Genomic DNA, 15,380 nt, shown 5'->3' on the forward strand with positions numbered 1-15,380 from the left:
AACACAAGCACAGTGGCTGAGCCAGAGAGTTCAGCACGTGTCTTGCTAGTCCCATGACGAGTTTGTTAATGCTGCTTTGAAGTGGGGTGGGGGGAGGATGGCAGGAGTTCTTCTGGATGGAGTGAGTATTAAAGAGAGCCTGAGAGGCGAGCTTAGAAGTCGGGGGGGGGGGGGGGGTTTTAGGTGACAGGTGCTGCATGGAAGACTGTATGGAGCGTGTGGGGCAGAGCAAAGGGGGGATGAAATGAGGGTGTCTGTGGATGTATTCCCAGCATGTGGGGCGAGAGATTCTTCGGGCTGGGGGCGAGCATGGCTTATGCATGGCTAGGTAGCACTGATGTTCTCAGCAAGCAAGGAGTAGATAGAAAATCAACACGTGTATGTGTCAAAGTGCAGTCCTCCTCGGTGAAGTGGGTTGGAAAATGGGCCCCTCCTTACTCAGGAGCTCTGCTTCAAGTGTGTACCAGACCGAGCTGCTGCCTTTAGCGACAAAAGCCAGAGTCTGCTGCTGCTAACCCCTGTGAGCCGTGCAGAGGTAGCGTAGCTACAGGAGAGGGGGTTGAAGGTACTTCTGGTGCAGCAGCTGCAGAACTGCTTCTGGAGATTCAGTGCAAACCCATTGAATGCAAAGGGGTTGTGTGGGTATTGCTGTGGGCAGAATGTGGCTTGCAGGGTCTTTATGACGGGGGATGATTCCTGGCATGAAATGAACCTGGCTTGACTCTCAGAGCGCAGGCTGAGTCTGCAGGATTGGCACTTAAAGAAAATCTCTCTCCATTTGTAGGCTGGGCACATTTGATCTGGAATCACTGAGAAACAAAAACCCCTTGCTGCCCTTCTTCTGGTTACTTTTCAGAGCACAGCGACACATTCAATAGCACATCACGGGCAGGAGAAGCTCTACAAGTGCTGTCCAGGTATAAAACAGAGGCAGACTCCTCTGGTCTGCTGGGGCAGGCACGACCCACGCAGGATAGAGTCACAGGCTTCGCTTGGGGCTTGATCCCCTGTGTCTGTTTGTCAGCAGGGACCGCTCCAGATCTGGTGGCAGGTTGCTCTGTTGTGCCATGGCATCTCTCGCCATCTCCAAGGGTTAGGCCCAGTTTTTCCTCATCACCTCGTGATCCCCAATTTGAGGCAGGACGTCTCTTTCATTTCCTTGTTTGGGGGACATTGGAGGAGAAAGTGCCCCTGTCTCAATCTCTCCTCTGGCTGCACAGTTGTTCTGTTCTACATAGGTTCTTATGCCATGCTCATCGCCGTAGTAACTAACCGCCTTCCAGTTGTGTGTTAAGCAACATGACTAATATCCGCCATGTGTCCGTTCTTCCATCCTCTCCCCGGTGGGAGAAGTGTAGGCAGAGGGGTGCTTTGGTTTGGAATTTTCTTTTTATGCTATACAATAGACGCACACGACTCTATGTTGGTTACAGAAGGTAGGGTGAAGAGATGTGCCTTGCTCTCCCAGTGGAAGAGAGGAGGGTTTGGGATGGTCCTTAGTTCTTGGGGGAGGCCATTCCTCAGTCTGGGACCGGCCCCAAGCAAGTGCTGCTCCTGCACAGATGAGCTTTTTACCCTTGTTCTCCTGGGCCACAGGAGCGAAGCTGTCGACCGTGGTCTTCATCCTGGAGCTTTGGGCTCTTTTCGATACCCCGAGCCCAGGCCTTGCAGCACTGCGATGATAAGGACCGAGACCTTGAACTTGGTCCAATAGTCTATGGGAGACCAGTGGGGGGAGTGGAGGAGAGGGTGACGTGCTGCTTGCAGTTCAAGTCTGCTGGAATTGCTGGTAGCTTTCGCTAAGCCCGGAGTGGCTGGATTTCAGTAAGTACCTGTGCTTCAAAAGGAGCGCATTCCCCATAGAGGAGACGTGGTGTAGTGTGGTATGTTTGGGAGGAAGCTTTTGCTGTTCTTGGCTTTACTTGTGAAGGGACAGGGCACCCTGACAAGAGAGTCCGCAGGCAGCATAACTGAGTGTCCTCAGATATGGTGTCTGTGCCGATAACCACGATAATTAGCACTTTACAGGTCAGGTCGTCAGCTAATGTAAATCAGTGGAGATCCAGTGGAGTCAGCATGGCTACTCCAATTTACACCAACTGAGGATCTGACAGTGACTAAACAAACATTAACTACTTATTCTTCACAGCACCCTGGCGAGTATCGTCATCTCCCTTGTCAGGTTGGGAAACCGAGACACGGATGGGAGGGGGGGAGTAACTCTCCCCAGGCCACCTCGGGAATCAGGGGAGGATTAGAACTCAGAGTCTGGCTGAGAATCCCCACGGCCTCTTCTGGTTGTGTGCACACATACACCTGATACTTCCTGTGCAAAGCCGGCTACTGCAACGGATCGTGAAGTCTGATTACTTGAGTATGGAGCCGCACCACAAGCTGTACTGGTTGCCAGGGCAATCTGAGGGGCCAAGAGGCATGGGAAGGAGTTGTCAATGTGGCGAGATACATGAGCACCACACTGCTCTTCCGAGTTCAGAGGAGTTCTGGTGTTATCTGCTGGCCTCGGCGTGGCATAGACAGGCGTCATAGATGGTTGCCCAGAAGTTTGGAGCTCGTATTCCACAGCAGAGTGACAGATCCTCCCCGTTCTTTTATCTGTAAGGATTCCTTTGTGGATTATGGTGCATACGTAATAAAATAAAGAAGAAGTTGTGTTCTGAGGACTCAGATCTTTTTACCATCATTGACCAGGCCCGACTGGGCCAGCATTGACAAGGGTACCACACTAGAGCCTTGCAACGAAGGAACCTAAGCTGGAGCAGTTGCAAAGGGCTCATCAGTGCCAGGTGAACTGCAGCACAGCTCAGTTCAGAGTCTCCTAGTGGAGCAAAGGGAAAGCATCAATTCTGGCTTTGACCATCATCCTCTCTGCTTCAGCCATCCACCCATCGGAAGCTGAACCAGCTTTGCCTAGTGACATTCCCCACCTTCCTTCAGCATTCACTTGGTCTGACCTGGCGTTGCACTTCTGAACAGAGTCCCCTTCTTTCAGCGGCAGCTAATGACATGCGTCCAGCACTCTGCCCCCAGTTCTTGGAACATCTTCGTGCTGTTGAACTGGTCCAAAGTCAAGAATGCTCATGACTGGCATTGGGCCACCCGACTCCAGGGCTCCCGGCCAGGACATTAATACTCACTGCAATATTCAAATGGTCTCCGCTCGCCCTCGTTCAACGTCTAGGTCATGAGCCAGATTCTGCTGCCACCCTTGCTTGGACCGAGAAGGTATCTCACACCTGTTCAGTATGGCTCCACATGGAGTAAGGTGCTACCCGGCACAAGCATGTGTAGCTGAACCTGGCCCCAATTCTGTCATCTCCATGCCTGTGGAAGGCAGCCCATGAGGAACACGTTTCAGAATCCGTCTGCTTACTTATCTAGCCAGGGTCCTGTAATGGTGCCCAATTGCCCATCGCTGCAGTACCTGCACGCCCACTCAGTACTTCAGAGATATCTGAAGGCACAAATAGAAGAAATCCACCAAAGTAGACTGATTGGCTTAGAACACCCCACCTCCCCTGGGGTGTCACCTAGAACTGGGATACAGCCGAGACCTCTGTCTCACCTTTGGGTTCCCTCTTGCACTGTGACGTTGTGACAAGTTGCAAAGCCCTCACACCAACATCCACAGGCAGGGGCCACACCCAACCGTGTTCATGAATGCTCTGGCCAGCCACTGCATGAACCAACAATAGAGAGGTTACAGCCAAAATACTCCCAGCTCCTTGGCCTAGGACCCCAGAGCTGTACCACGCTGCCCCGGTCAAAAAAAGATTATTACAATTACCCAGTTCACCCCCTCCCTCAATATGGAGTGGAATATGCACAAAACCTTTGTTAACTGAGCTGAGATTATTCCCAAACACTTCATTCAAACCACACTGTTTTAGGTTAAAAAAAAAAAATACAAAATAGATTTATTAACTACAGAAAGATAGATTTTAACTGATTATAAGTGATAGCAAACAGAACAAAGATGGTTACCTAAGCAACAAACAAAATCATAAAAGATTAAGGTTGGAAGAGACCTCAGGAGGTATCTAGTCCAACCCCCTGATCAAAGCTGGACCAACCCCAACTAAATCATCCTAGCCAGTGCTTTCTCAAGCCTGACCATAAAAACCTCTAAGGATGGAGATTCCACCACCTCCCTAGGGAACCCATTCCAGGGCTTCATCCGAGTGAAATAGTGTTTCCTAATATCCAACCTAGACCTCCCCCACTGCAGCTTGAGTCCATTGCTTCTTGTTCTGTCATCTGCCACCACTGAGAACAGTCTAGCTCCAGCCTCTTTGGAACCCGCCTTCAGGTAGTTGAAAGCAGCTATCAAATCCCCCCTCGTTCTTCTCTTATGCAGACTAAATAATCCCAGTTCCCTCAGCATCTCCTCGTAAATCATGTGCTCCAGCCCCCTAATCCTTTTTATTGCCCTCCACTTGACTCTCTCCAATTTGTCCACATCCTTTCTATAGTGGGGGCCCAAAACTGAATGCAGTACTCCAGATGTGGCTTCACCAGTGCCGAATAGAGGGGAATAATCATTTCCCTCAATCTGCTGGCAATGCTCCTACTAATGCAGCCTAATATGCTGTTAGCTTTCTTGGCAACAAGGGCACACTGCTGACTCATATCCAGCTTCTCATCCACTGTAATCCCCAGGTCCTTTTCTGCAGAACTGCCACTTAGCCATTCAGTCCCCAGGCTGTAGCAGTGCATGGGATTCTTCCATCCTAAGTGCAGGGCTCTGCACTTGTCCTTGTTGAACCTCATCAGATTTCTTTAGGCCCAATCCTCCAATTTGACTAGGTCACTCTGTACCCTATACCTATCCCTACCCTCCAGCATATCTACCTCTCCCCTCAGCTTAGCGTCATCCGCGAACTTGCTGAGGGTGAAATCTATCCCAACATCCAGATCATTAATGAAGATGTTGAACAAAACCGTCCCCAGGACTGACCCCTGGGGTACTCCACTTGATACCGGCTGCCAACTGGTCATGGAGCCGTTGACCACTACCTGTTGAAACTGATGATCTAGCCAGTGTTCTATCCACCTTATAGTCCATTCATCCAATCCATACTTCTTTAACTTGCTGGCAAGAATACTGTGGGCAACCGTATCAAAAGCTTTGCTAAAGTCCAGGAATAACACATCCACTGCTTTCCCCATATCCACAGAGCCAGTTATCTCATCATAGAAGACGATCAGGTTAGTCAGGCATGACTTGCCCTTGATGAATCCATGTTGACTGTTCCTGATCACCTTCCTCTCCTCCAGGTGCTTCAGAATGGTTTCCTTGAGGACCTGATCCATGATTTTTCCAGGGACTGAGGTGAGGCTGACCGGTCTTTGGTTCCCTGGATTCTCCTTCTTCTCTTTTTTAAAGATGGGCACTATATTTGCCTTTTTCTAATCATCCGGGACCTCCCCCGATTGCCACAATTTTTCAAAGATAATGGCCAATGGCTCTGCAATCACATCAGCCAACTCCCTCAGCACTCTTGGATGCATTGCATCCAGCCCTATGGACTTGTGCATGTCCAGCTTTTCTAAATAGTCCTTAACCTGTTCTTTCACCACTGAGGGCTGCTCACCTCCTCCCCATACTGTGCTGCCCAGTGCAGCAGTCTGGGAGCTGACCTTGTCTGTGAAGACCGAGGCAAAAAAAGCATGAGTACTTCAGCTTTTTCCACATCATCTGTCACTAGGTTGCCTCTCCCATTCAGTAAGGGGCCTACACTTTCCCAGACCACCTTCGTGTTACTGACATACCTGTAGAAACCCTTCTTGTTACCCTTCACATCCCTTGCTAGCTGCAACTCCAATTGTGCTTTGGCCTTCCTGATTACACCCTTGCATACTTGAGTAATATTTTTTTATTCCTCTCTAGTCATCTGTCCAAGTTTCCACTTCTTGTAAGCTCCCTTTTTGTGTTTAAGCTCACTGAAGATTTCTCTGTTAAGCCAAGTTGGTTGCTTGCCATATTTGTTATTCTTTCTGCACATCGGGATGGTTTGTTCCTGCGTCCTCAGTAAGGCTTCTTTAAAATACAGCCAGCTCTCCTGGACTCCTTCCCCCTCATATTAGTTTCCCAAGGGATCTTAACCAATAGCTCCCTGAGGGAGTCAAAGTCTGCTTTTCTGAAGTCCCAGGTCCATATTCTACTGCTCTCCTTTCTTCCTATTGGCAGGATCCTGAACTCAACCATCTCATGGTCACTGCTGCCCAGGTTGCCACCCACTTCTACCTCCCCTACCAATTCTTCCCTTTTTGTGAGAAGGTCAAGAGGAGCACGACCCCTAGTTGGTTCCTCCAGCACTTGCACCAGGAAGTTGTCCCCAACACTCTCCAAAAACTTCCTGGATTGTCTGTGCACTTCTGTAGTGCTCTCCCAGCAGATGTCAGGGTGATTGAAGTCCCCCATGAGAACCAGGGCCTGTGATCTGGAAGCTTGTTAGTTGTCCGAATAAAGCCTCGTCTACCTTGTCCTCCTGGTCTGGTGGTCGTCATCACCCTTGTTGCTCTCGCCTCTAAACTTAACCCAAAGACTCTCAACAGGCTTCTCGTCAGTTTCATACTGGAGCTCTGAGCAATCATACGGCTCCCTTACATACAGTGCAACTCCTCCACCTTTTCTCCCCCTGCCTGTCCTTCCTGAACAGTTTATACCCATCCATGACAGTGCTCCTGTCATGTGAGTTATCCCACCAAGTCTCTGTTATTCCAATCACTTCATAGTTCCTTGACTGTGCCAGGATTTCCAATTCTTCTTTCTCAGGCTTCTTGCATTCATGTACAGGCACCTAAGGTAACTAGCCGATTGCCCTACTTTCTCAGTAGGGATCAGGAGGCCTCCCCTGTGGCACCCTCCTCCTTGTGTTTCCTCCCAGTATCCTGCTTCCTCACTTACCTCAGGGCTTAGGTTACCATCCCCTGGTGAACCTCGTTTAAAGCCCCCCTCATTAGCCTCCTCAAGCCTGCCTGCAAAGTTGTTCTTCCCTCTCAGTATTACATGGATCCCATCTCTTCCTAGCAATCCATCTTCCTGGACCAACATCCCATGGTCGAAGAATCCAAAGCCCTCTCTCTCTGACACCATCTGTGTAACCACGCATTTACGCATTTATCACAGTTTAAGTTTTATACACTAGATAGGATTTGAATCAAGCAGTGTCTCAGCCTGGTAGATAGTATAAACAGTCCATCAAGCTTCCATAAAAAAAAACTAGAAATCCCTTTAGCCTGGGACAAGCACTTCCCCCGCTTCAGTCTTTGTTCCTCAGGTGTTTCCAGATGTTCTCTTGTGTAGGGAGTGAGGCCCCATGGAGATGTCACTTCCTTCTTACATAGTTTCTTCCATAGAGTGGGAATCCCTTTGTTCCAAGCCCAGTCTGTGGAAAAATACAGGTACCAAAATGGAGTTCAGTATCGTGTGATCTAGTCACAAGTCCTTGCCTGCTCCTGGTGAGTCATGGCAGCCGTTGTTCATAGGCTGACTGAAGCTCCACAGGTGAGGATAAGCTCTTCCATGGTCCATTGTTTTCATTGATGGGCCATTAGCACTGTCTAGCTTCTTCATTGTTGTACCTGAAAGGCTAATTGTGTGCGTTTCCAGCTTCACAACATCTTTCAGTAACACACACATAGCAAAATTTCATTACTTCACATACAATGCCAGCATGTACAATACAACAGGATATTAATGTTCAATGGATCAAGACTTTTAGAATGATAACTCACAAGGCAGACTTTGTACAAAACATACATAATTTTATGACTGTGGTGATTGTGGGGATGCCAGGGTGTTGCTTTGGGGCACAGAGTGTCACACCTCCCTTAGAGCGAATGGCACTCTGCTGATTGACACCAGCTGAGGACTTGGCCTGGTCCCCACTCATCACCAGTGATGGCCATCACTCGGCATTCTTACGTTCTTACTTTCTTAGTTCTGAAGAATTAAAACCCCACTTAGCTGGTAACATTCATTAAAGGTGCTTATAAAGAGAAAAATCTACCTCCAAAGAGTTTAACCCCCGAGAACACCTCGGTGCAGCCTGGGGGGATAATGCAGAAGACCACAGATTGGAGAAAACATTTCACAGTGTTCCATCACCCTGCCAAATCCAAGCTTAGAGCAAGGAAGAGGGGGACATGTCCAACCCTTTCTAGCTCGGGTTGCAATGTGTTTTCTAGTGACTTCTTTTTGGATTCAGTTCAAATAATTTAGGGCTGGGTTCTTCCCCTTTCCTCGTGTAGAGCAATATACTTTAATATGCAAGAAGCTCCGCCGAAATCAAAGGGTCTGCTCTCAGGATAACGTATGACTTAATTTGACTATGGTTGGCAGGTTCTGGCCCTTAATTAATTAGCATTGATTGTACTTCACTTGTAATTATAAGGTGGGAGCTGCAGCGAAATTAGAAGGTGGGCAGCAATGAAGTGGTACAACATAATCATTTCAACCATTTTTACATAACTAGTCAGCACTCTGCAGAAGCTACCTAGCAGCTGCAGCGACGGGCAAGACAGAGAAGGGAAACTCACCGAACGATCGGATGATCCTGGAGTTTTAAAACACATAAATAATTGTTTTAAAATAAACAAGTTGACGAGGGGGATTTTCAGAATTGCTCAGCGCTGGCCGAAATCCGCTCCTGCGGAAAGAGAAACTCCCATTGACTTCAGTGGGGCAGGGCTGCCTGCAGACTCCCACCTGGGAGCTGCCTGTGGAATAAAAACAGTAACTGGCTGCTAGGCTGTGTTCTCTCTCGTCCCCCTTAGTGTGGCAGGTGAGCACCCGAGCAACTTCCGAACATCCTGTGCAGGAGGGAAGTGCTGCTTCCCCATTTCACAGCTAGGCGACTGCAGCCCAGAGAGACTGACGAATGGTGCATCTTCCCTGGATCTGGAGGTGTAAATTCCAGCGTGAGGAGACATGCCTACGCTAGATCCGAGCAAGCCAGCGCACTAAAAATAGAAGTGTGTCCGTGGCCGCATGAGTGGCGGGAGCGGCTAGCCACCTTCGGGTGTGCCTAGAGTCTCCGATGGGACTATACGCAGGGCACCGTAGTGCACTGCATCAATCAGAGCTAGCATGGGTCTGGCAAACCCCCTGGGAATTACACCTCCAGCTCCATTGCAGACATGCCGAAAGTGGCTGAACCTGGGTCCCATGCTGGCGCTCTACTCAGCGGGCCTCTCTTCCTCTCCAGAGATCACACGTTTCTCTCTAACTGGCTAAATCTCTTGAAATCAGAAGCCACGGAAGCTGAAGTTACAGGGGGCTAGACTGTACGACCCTTAGCCATAGCAGCAAGCACTCCAAACTCACTGGCTTTTCACGGTGCTGCTCCTGGAAGGGAGTTCTTGCCAGCTGGGCTGTGGGCTGCAGTCTAGCCCAGAAGCCAAATGGCCCTTAAGGCATCTTGCATTCGGAAACCTTCTTTCCTTGTAGAAAGTCCAAGGCACAAAACGAGATCAAACTAGCTAGAGACATAAAGGGTAACAAGAAAACATTCTACAAATACATTGGAAGCAAGAAGAAGACCAAGGACAGGGTGGGCCCATTACTCAATGGGAAGGTGGGGAGAAATAACAGAAAATGTGGAAATGGCAGAGGTGCTTAATGACGTCTTTGTTTCTGTTTTCACCAGTAAGGTTGGTGGCGATGGGACGTCTAACATAATGAATGGCAGTGAAAATGAGGTAGGATCAGAAGAGGCTAAAATAGGGAAAGAACAAGTTAAAAATGACTTAAACAAGTTAGATGTCTTCAAGTCACCAGGGCCTGATGAAATGCCTCCTAGGATACTCAAGGAGCTGACTGAGGAGACTTCTCAAAGATAAATCGCTAATATCTCCTCAGTCAGGACAATTAACCTGGGAATTACAGACCAGTCAGCTTAACTTCTGTACCTGGAAAGATAATGGAGCAAATAATTAAGCAATCAATTTGCAAACATACAGAAGACAATAAGGTGATAAGTAACAGTCAGCATGGTTTTGTCAAAAAGAAATCCTGTCAAACCAACCTGATAGCTTTGACAGGGTAACAAGTCTTGTATATAGGGGGAAGTGGTAGACGTGGTATATCTTGACTTTAGTAAAGCTTTTGATACTGTCTTGCATAACCTTTTTATAAACAAACTAGGGAAATGCAACCTAGATGCAGCTATTATAAGGTGAGTGCAAAACTGGTTGGAAAACCATTCCCAGAGAGTAATCATCAGTGGTTCACAGTCATTCTGTAAGGGCATAATGAGTGGGGTCCTGCAGGGATCAGTTCTGGGTCCGATTCTGTTCAATATCTTCATCAATGATTTAGATAATGGCATAGAGAGTACACTTATAAAGTTTGCGGATGATACCAAGCTGGGTGGGGTTGCAAGTGCTTTGGAAGATAGGATTAAAATTCAAAATGATCTGGAGAAATGGTCTGCAGTAAATAGGATGAAATTCAATAAGGACAAAGGCAAAGTGCTCCACTTAGGAAGGAACAATCAGTTGCACACACACACGCGCGCACACACACACAAATGACTGCCTAGGAAGGAGTACTGCAGAAAGGGATCTGAGGGTCATAGTGGATCACAAGCTCAATATGAGTCAACAGTGTAATGCTGTTGCAAAAGAAGTGACCATCGTCTAGGATGTATTTGCAGCAGTGTTGTAAGCAAGACACAAGAAGTAATTCTTCCGCTCTACTCCGCGCTGATTAGGTCTCAGCTGGAGTATTGTGTCGAGTTCTGGGCACCACATTCCAGGACGGATGTGGACAAATTGGAGAGAGTCCAGAGAAGTGCGACAAAAATGATGAAAGGTCTAGAAAACATGACCTAGGAGGGAAGATTGAAAAAATTTGTTTAGTCTGGAAAAGAGAAGACCGAGAGGGGACATGAGAACAGTTTTCAAGTATGTAAAAGGTTGTTACAAGGAGGAGGAAGAAAAATTGTTTTTCTTAACTTCTTAGAATAGGACAAGAAGCGATGGGCTTAAATTGCAGCAAGGGAGGTTTAGTTGGACATTAGGAAAAACTTCCTAACTGTCAGAGTGGTTAAGCACTGGAATAAATTGCCCAGGGAGGTTGTGAAATCTCCATCATTGGGGATGTTTAAGAGCAGGTGGGACAAACACCTGCCAGGGCTGGTCTAGATAATACTTAGTCCTGCTGTGAGTACAGGGGACTGCACTATATGACCTCTCAAGGTCCCTTCCAGTTCTATGATACTCTGACTCTATGTAAGCAAGGCAGGTTGTCCAAGTTCCTGTATCTTCTGGGTGTTTCTTGCAGGCATGTACCTAGTTTAGCAGGAGGCTTGGTAAAATTCTATTTTTAATTTTTTTTTATAATTTTGATGGATAATATTGATGGTTATTTATCAAAGCACATTAACGAACTGTAGCAGTTAAAAATAGACTTGGAAAGATTGGATTTTTATTGGTAAATGTCGGTAAACATTGATTCCACCATACGCACACAGACCGACGAAAAATATTGCCATCAATAATAATTGAAATTTACAGATAGACAAAGTAAGAAAAATGCTGCTTGAGAAACTATTAGCGTCAAAATCCAGTGATTCGGACGTTTGAATTAGGTTTGTTACAAATGGGCGAGTGAGTGAATAGTAAAACCAAGTATGATTTGTTGACATAAGGCTATTTACTTTGTATATCTTGACATGCAATGCTGACAATTTGTGTTTTAACCATTTTTAAAGCTTTAACTTTTTTTAATCTCCAATGTCTACAGTCATGAAATAATTCTCTGATTCCCACCCCATAATTTTCCGCAACTGTGAAAATGTATATAGATAAAAATGTAAAAAGCTTAAAAAGAAATGTCAATATTATCCATTGAAATTATAAACATATCAAATGGAATTCTACCAAGCCTATTGATCATTGATAAGTACAAGTGGAGCTCTGTGGTTCCATGCACTTTCTATCCATGGTACATTTTCTTTCTCCAGGTTTTTTCAATTACAGTTTTGGCAGCTCAGCTGAGATGACGGCAGAGGTTCTTCTATTGATCTGTCAATGGGATTGTTGGATATATACCCAGAAGGAACATTTCAGAATTTAGGTGGCAGATCTAATCCTGTTATGCTATTCATCCTGCTCTAAATCATAGAGTAGGAATGAAGACTCCATGGCTAGCACTGCCATAAATGAAGGACAGATTTGTTCATGTTCCAGTCTCTTCTAGCACACTGCAAGTTTGCATTGTTGACCTGGTTAAGAATTCCTGGCGTTGTGTACGCTCTGACGACTAGTTTGGACTGAGTTTCTTTGGCCCTGTAAGAAATGGAGCATTTCGGCATGTGTGACCGGACAGCCCATTGCTCATTCGCTGTGAATACTCAGGCTAGACACAGACTGGCCCTTACGAGGGTGCTGAGGACAAGGAGGCTCCCCCAGCCTTTCTGCAGGACCAGGCAGAACTGGAGGAGCTGGGGAACACAGGGACTGGGCTTGGTTCTACACTGCATTCCACAATCCCTTGTGCCCCTCACTGCCCAGGATTTTTTTTTAATCTCCTTCGCACGGCATTAGTGACTCTGTGCTTTCTCACTAGACTTTCCTCTGTGCACCATGCAGCTTCAGTTTGCTGCTCAACTTAGGCAGATTCTGCCAGATTTCTTTTCTCCTGCCTGGCATGTCCGTACCTACTGAGGGATATCACAAGAAAGGGTGTGGGCGGAGAAGGGGAAAGGTTGGGGGAGTGGTTTGCTGTGTTTGGAGGGAGCACTTTGACACAGCGGGCGCTTACCAGCTGGCATGGAGTGGGGTGATATAGAGGAGCAGACTCACCCCTGCGGCGCCTCCTGCTGGTGACTTCTGGGAATTAGCTCGGTTCCAGCTCCGGAGCACCCTCTGCAGGCTGGTGATCCACCTGTCCTCTGGCCCCTGGGTCCCTCCCAGGACCCGGTGCCCTTTTACCTGGGGTGCTGCTCCCTGGCAGTAATCCCCTCAGTCTTAGGGTCTCCCCTCCCCGGGGAACCCCCACCCACTATCCCCACCTCACCTCAGTATAAGGCAACTGCCAGTCATCGTCTAGCCCCACACCCTGGGGCAGGCTGCAGTATCAGCCAGTCAGCACTGGCAAGGAGGGTTTGGACCTGCTGCCTTGGCCTCCCCCTGGGCTGCCCCCTGCAATCCCCAGTACCGGTTAGCCCAATGCTAGGCCACAGCCTGGGGCTTTCCAGGCTGGAGCTCCCCAGCTCCTCTGCCTTTCCCCAGCCCTGCTCCACTCAGGTATCCTGTCTCTAGCCCCCTGCAGCCAGGCCCATCTCCCTCTACAGGCCGAGGGAGACTGACTGGGTCCTGGCTCCCAGCCTCTTATAGGGGCCAGCTGGGCCTGATTGGGGCTTGGCCACAGCTGAGCCTGCTTTCCCCAATCAGCCCGGGCTTCTTGCCCCAGCCCCAGCCCTCTCCTGGGCTGTTTCAAGCCCTTCAGGGCAGGAGCAGTGAACCACCCTGCTACAGGTGGGAATAGGAGGTGGTGGCGGGGTGCAGCATGTGATCTATAGTGCCCATCTTTAAAAAAGGGAAGAAGGAAGATCTAGGGAACTACAGGCCAGTCAGTCTCACCTCAGTCCCTGGAAAAATCATGGAACAGGTCCTCAAGGAATCAATCCTGAACCACTTAAAGGAGGGGAAAGTGATCAGGAACAGTCAGCATGGATTCACCAAGGGCAAGTCATGCCTGACTAACCTAATTGCCTTCTAACCGGCTCTGTGGATGAGGGGAAAGCAGTGGATGTGTTATTTCTGGATTTTAGCAAAGCTTTTGATACAGTCTCCCACAGTATTCTTGCCAGCAAGTTAAAGAAGTATGGGCTGGATGAATGGACGGTAAGGTGGATAGAAAACTGGCTAGATGGTCGGGCTCAACGGGTAGTGATCAATGGTTCCATGTCTAGTTGGCAGCCGGTATCAAGTGGAGTGCCCCAAGGGTCGGTGCTGGGGCCGGTTTTGTTCAATATCTTCATTAACGATCTGGAGGATGGTGTGGACTGCACCCTTAGCAAGTTTGCAGATGACACTAAACTGGGAGGAGTGGTTGATACGCTGGAGGGTAGGGATAGGATACAGAGGGACCTAGACAAATTAGAGGATTGGGCCAAAAGAAATATGATGAGGTTCAACAAGGACAAGTGCAGAGTCCTGCACTTAGGACGGAAGAATCCCATGCACTGCTACAGACTAGGGACCAAATGGCTGGGTAGCAGTTCTGCAGAAAAGGACCTAGGGGTTACGGTGGACGAAAAGCTGAATATGAGTCAATAGTGTGCCCTTGTTGCCAAGAAGGCTAATGGCATTTTGGGTTGTATAAGTAGGGGCATTTCCAGCAGATCGAGGGATGTGATCATTCCCCTCTACTCAGCACTGGTGAGGCCTCATTTGGAGTACTGTGTCCAGTTTTGGGCCCCACACTACAAAAAGGATGTGGATAAATTGGAGAGAGTCCAGCGGAGGGCAACAAAAATGATTAGGGGGCTGGAGCACATGACTTATGAGGAGAGGCTGAGGGAACTGGGATTGTTTAGTCTGCAGAAGAGAAGAATGAGGGGGGATTTGATAGCTGCTTTCAACTACCTGAAAGGGGGTTCCAAAGAGGATGGATCTAGACTGTTCTCAGTGGTAGAAGATGACAGAACAAGGAGCAATGGTCTCAAGTTGCAGAGCGGGAGGTTTAGGTTGGACATTAGGAAAAACTTTTTCACTAGTAGGATGGTGACGCACTGGAATGGGTTCCCTAGGGAGGTAGTGGAATCTCCTTCCTTAGAGGTTTTTAAGGTCAGGCTTGACAAAGCCCTGGCTGGGATGATTTAGTTGGTGTTGGTCCTGCTTTGAGCAGGGGGTTGGACTAGATACCTCCTGAGGTCCCTTCCAACCCTGAGATTCTATGATCTGTGCATGGGTAGTACTGGCTGCTGTTAGGTGGCTTGGCATTTCTTTTCCTTGCTGTTGTGGCATTGTGCCAGGCGCATTCTCTCCCTGGAACCGTTGCACACGGAAGTGTTTTCAGTGCGGAAAGTATTTACAAGAATCCCTTTCGTGTGCTGCTTTAAATGGAGTCACTTCTGATTGAGATCCTGCAGCCATCTAGCAGCACCGCTAAACAACTGGATTGTCCAGAAGGATTCTGCATCCGATGGAACTGCAGAGGGAGTGAAGACCGGTAGATGCTATGCGGCCCAAATGACTGTTGGTTATTTAATTACTTGTATTGCACCTGGCTCAGGTCAGGGCCCCTTTGTGCTAGGCTGGGTTCAATTCCTAGCTCCGCCACAAACTTCCCCGAGTACCTTTGGGCAAGTCACATGACCTCTGGGTGGGTGGTTGTCAGCTCCTCA

The 15,380-nt window shown here is 48.2% G+C and overlaps 1 protein-coding gene across 7 annotated transcripts in view; it reads left to right on the forward strand.

Annotated features, from left to right (window-relative positions):
- CNTFR (ciliary neurotrophic factor receptor) overlaps window positions 1-15,380 on the forward strand; it is a 414,593-nt gene that overhangs the window by 245,429 nt on the left and 153,784 nt on the right. The window contains exon 2 of one of the 7 annotated variants that reach the window (XM_039545269.1): window positions 9,672-9,723. The exons of the other annotated variants lie outside the window; for them this stretch is intronic. The gene's annotated coding sequence lies outside the window, so the exon portion shown is untranslated. The remainder of the gene's footprint in view (window positions 1-9,671; window positions 9,724-15,380) is intronic. 7 annotated transcript variants of the gene reach the window in all.

Source organism: Mauremys reevesii, linkage group 6 (assembly GCF_016161935.1).
Source record: "Mauremys reevesii isolate NIE-2019 linkage group 6, ASM1616193v1, whole genome shotgun sequence".
In the NCBI taxonomy this organism is placed as follows: domain Eukaryota; kingdom Metazoa; phylum Chordata; order Testudines; family Geoemydidae; genus Mauremys; species Mauremys reevesii.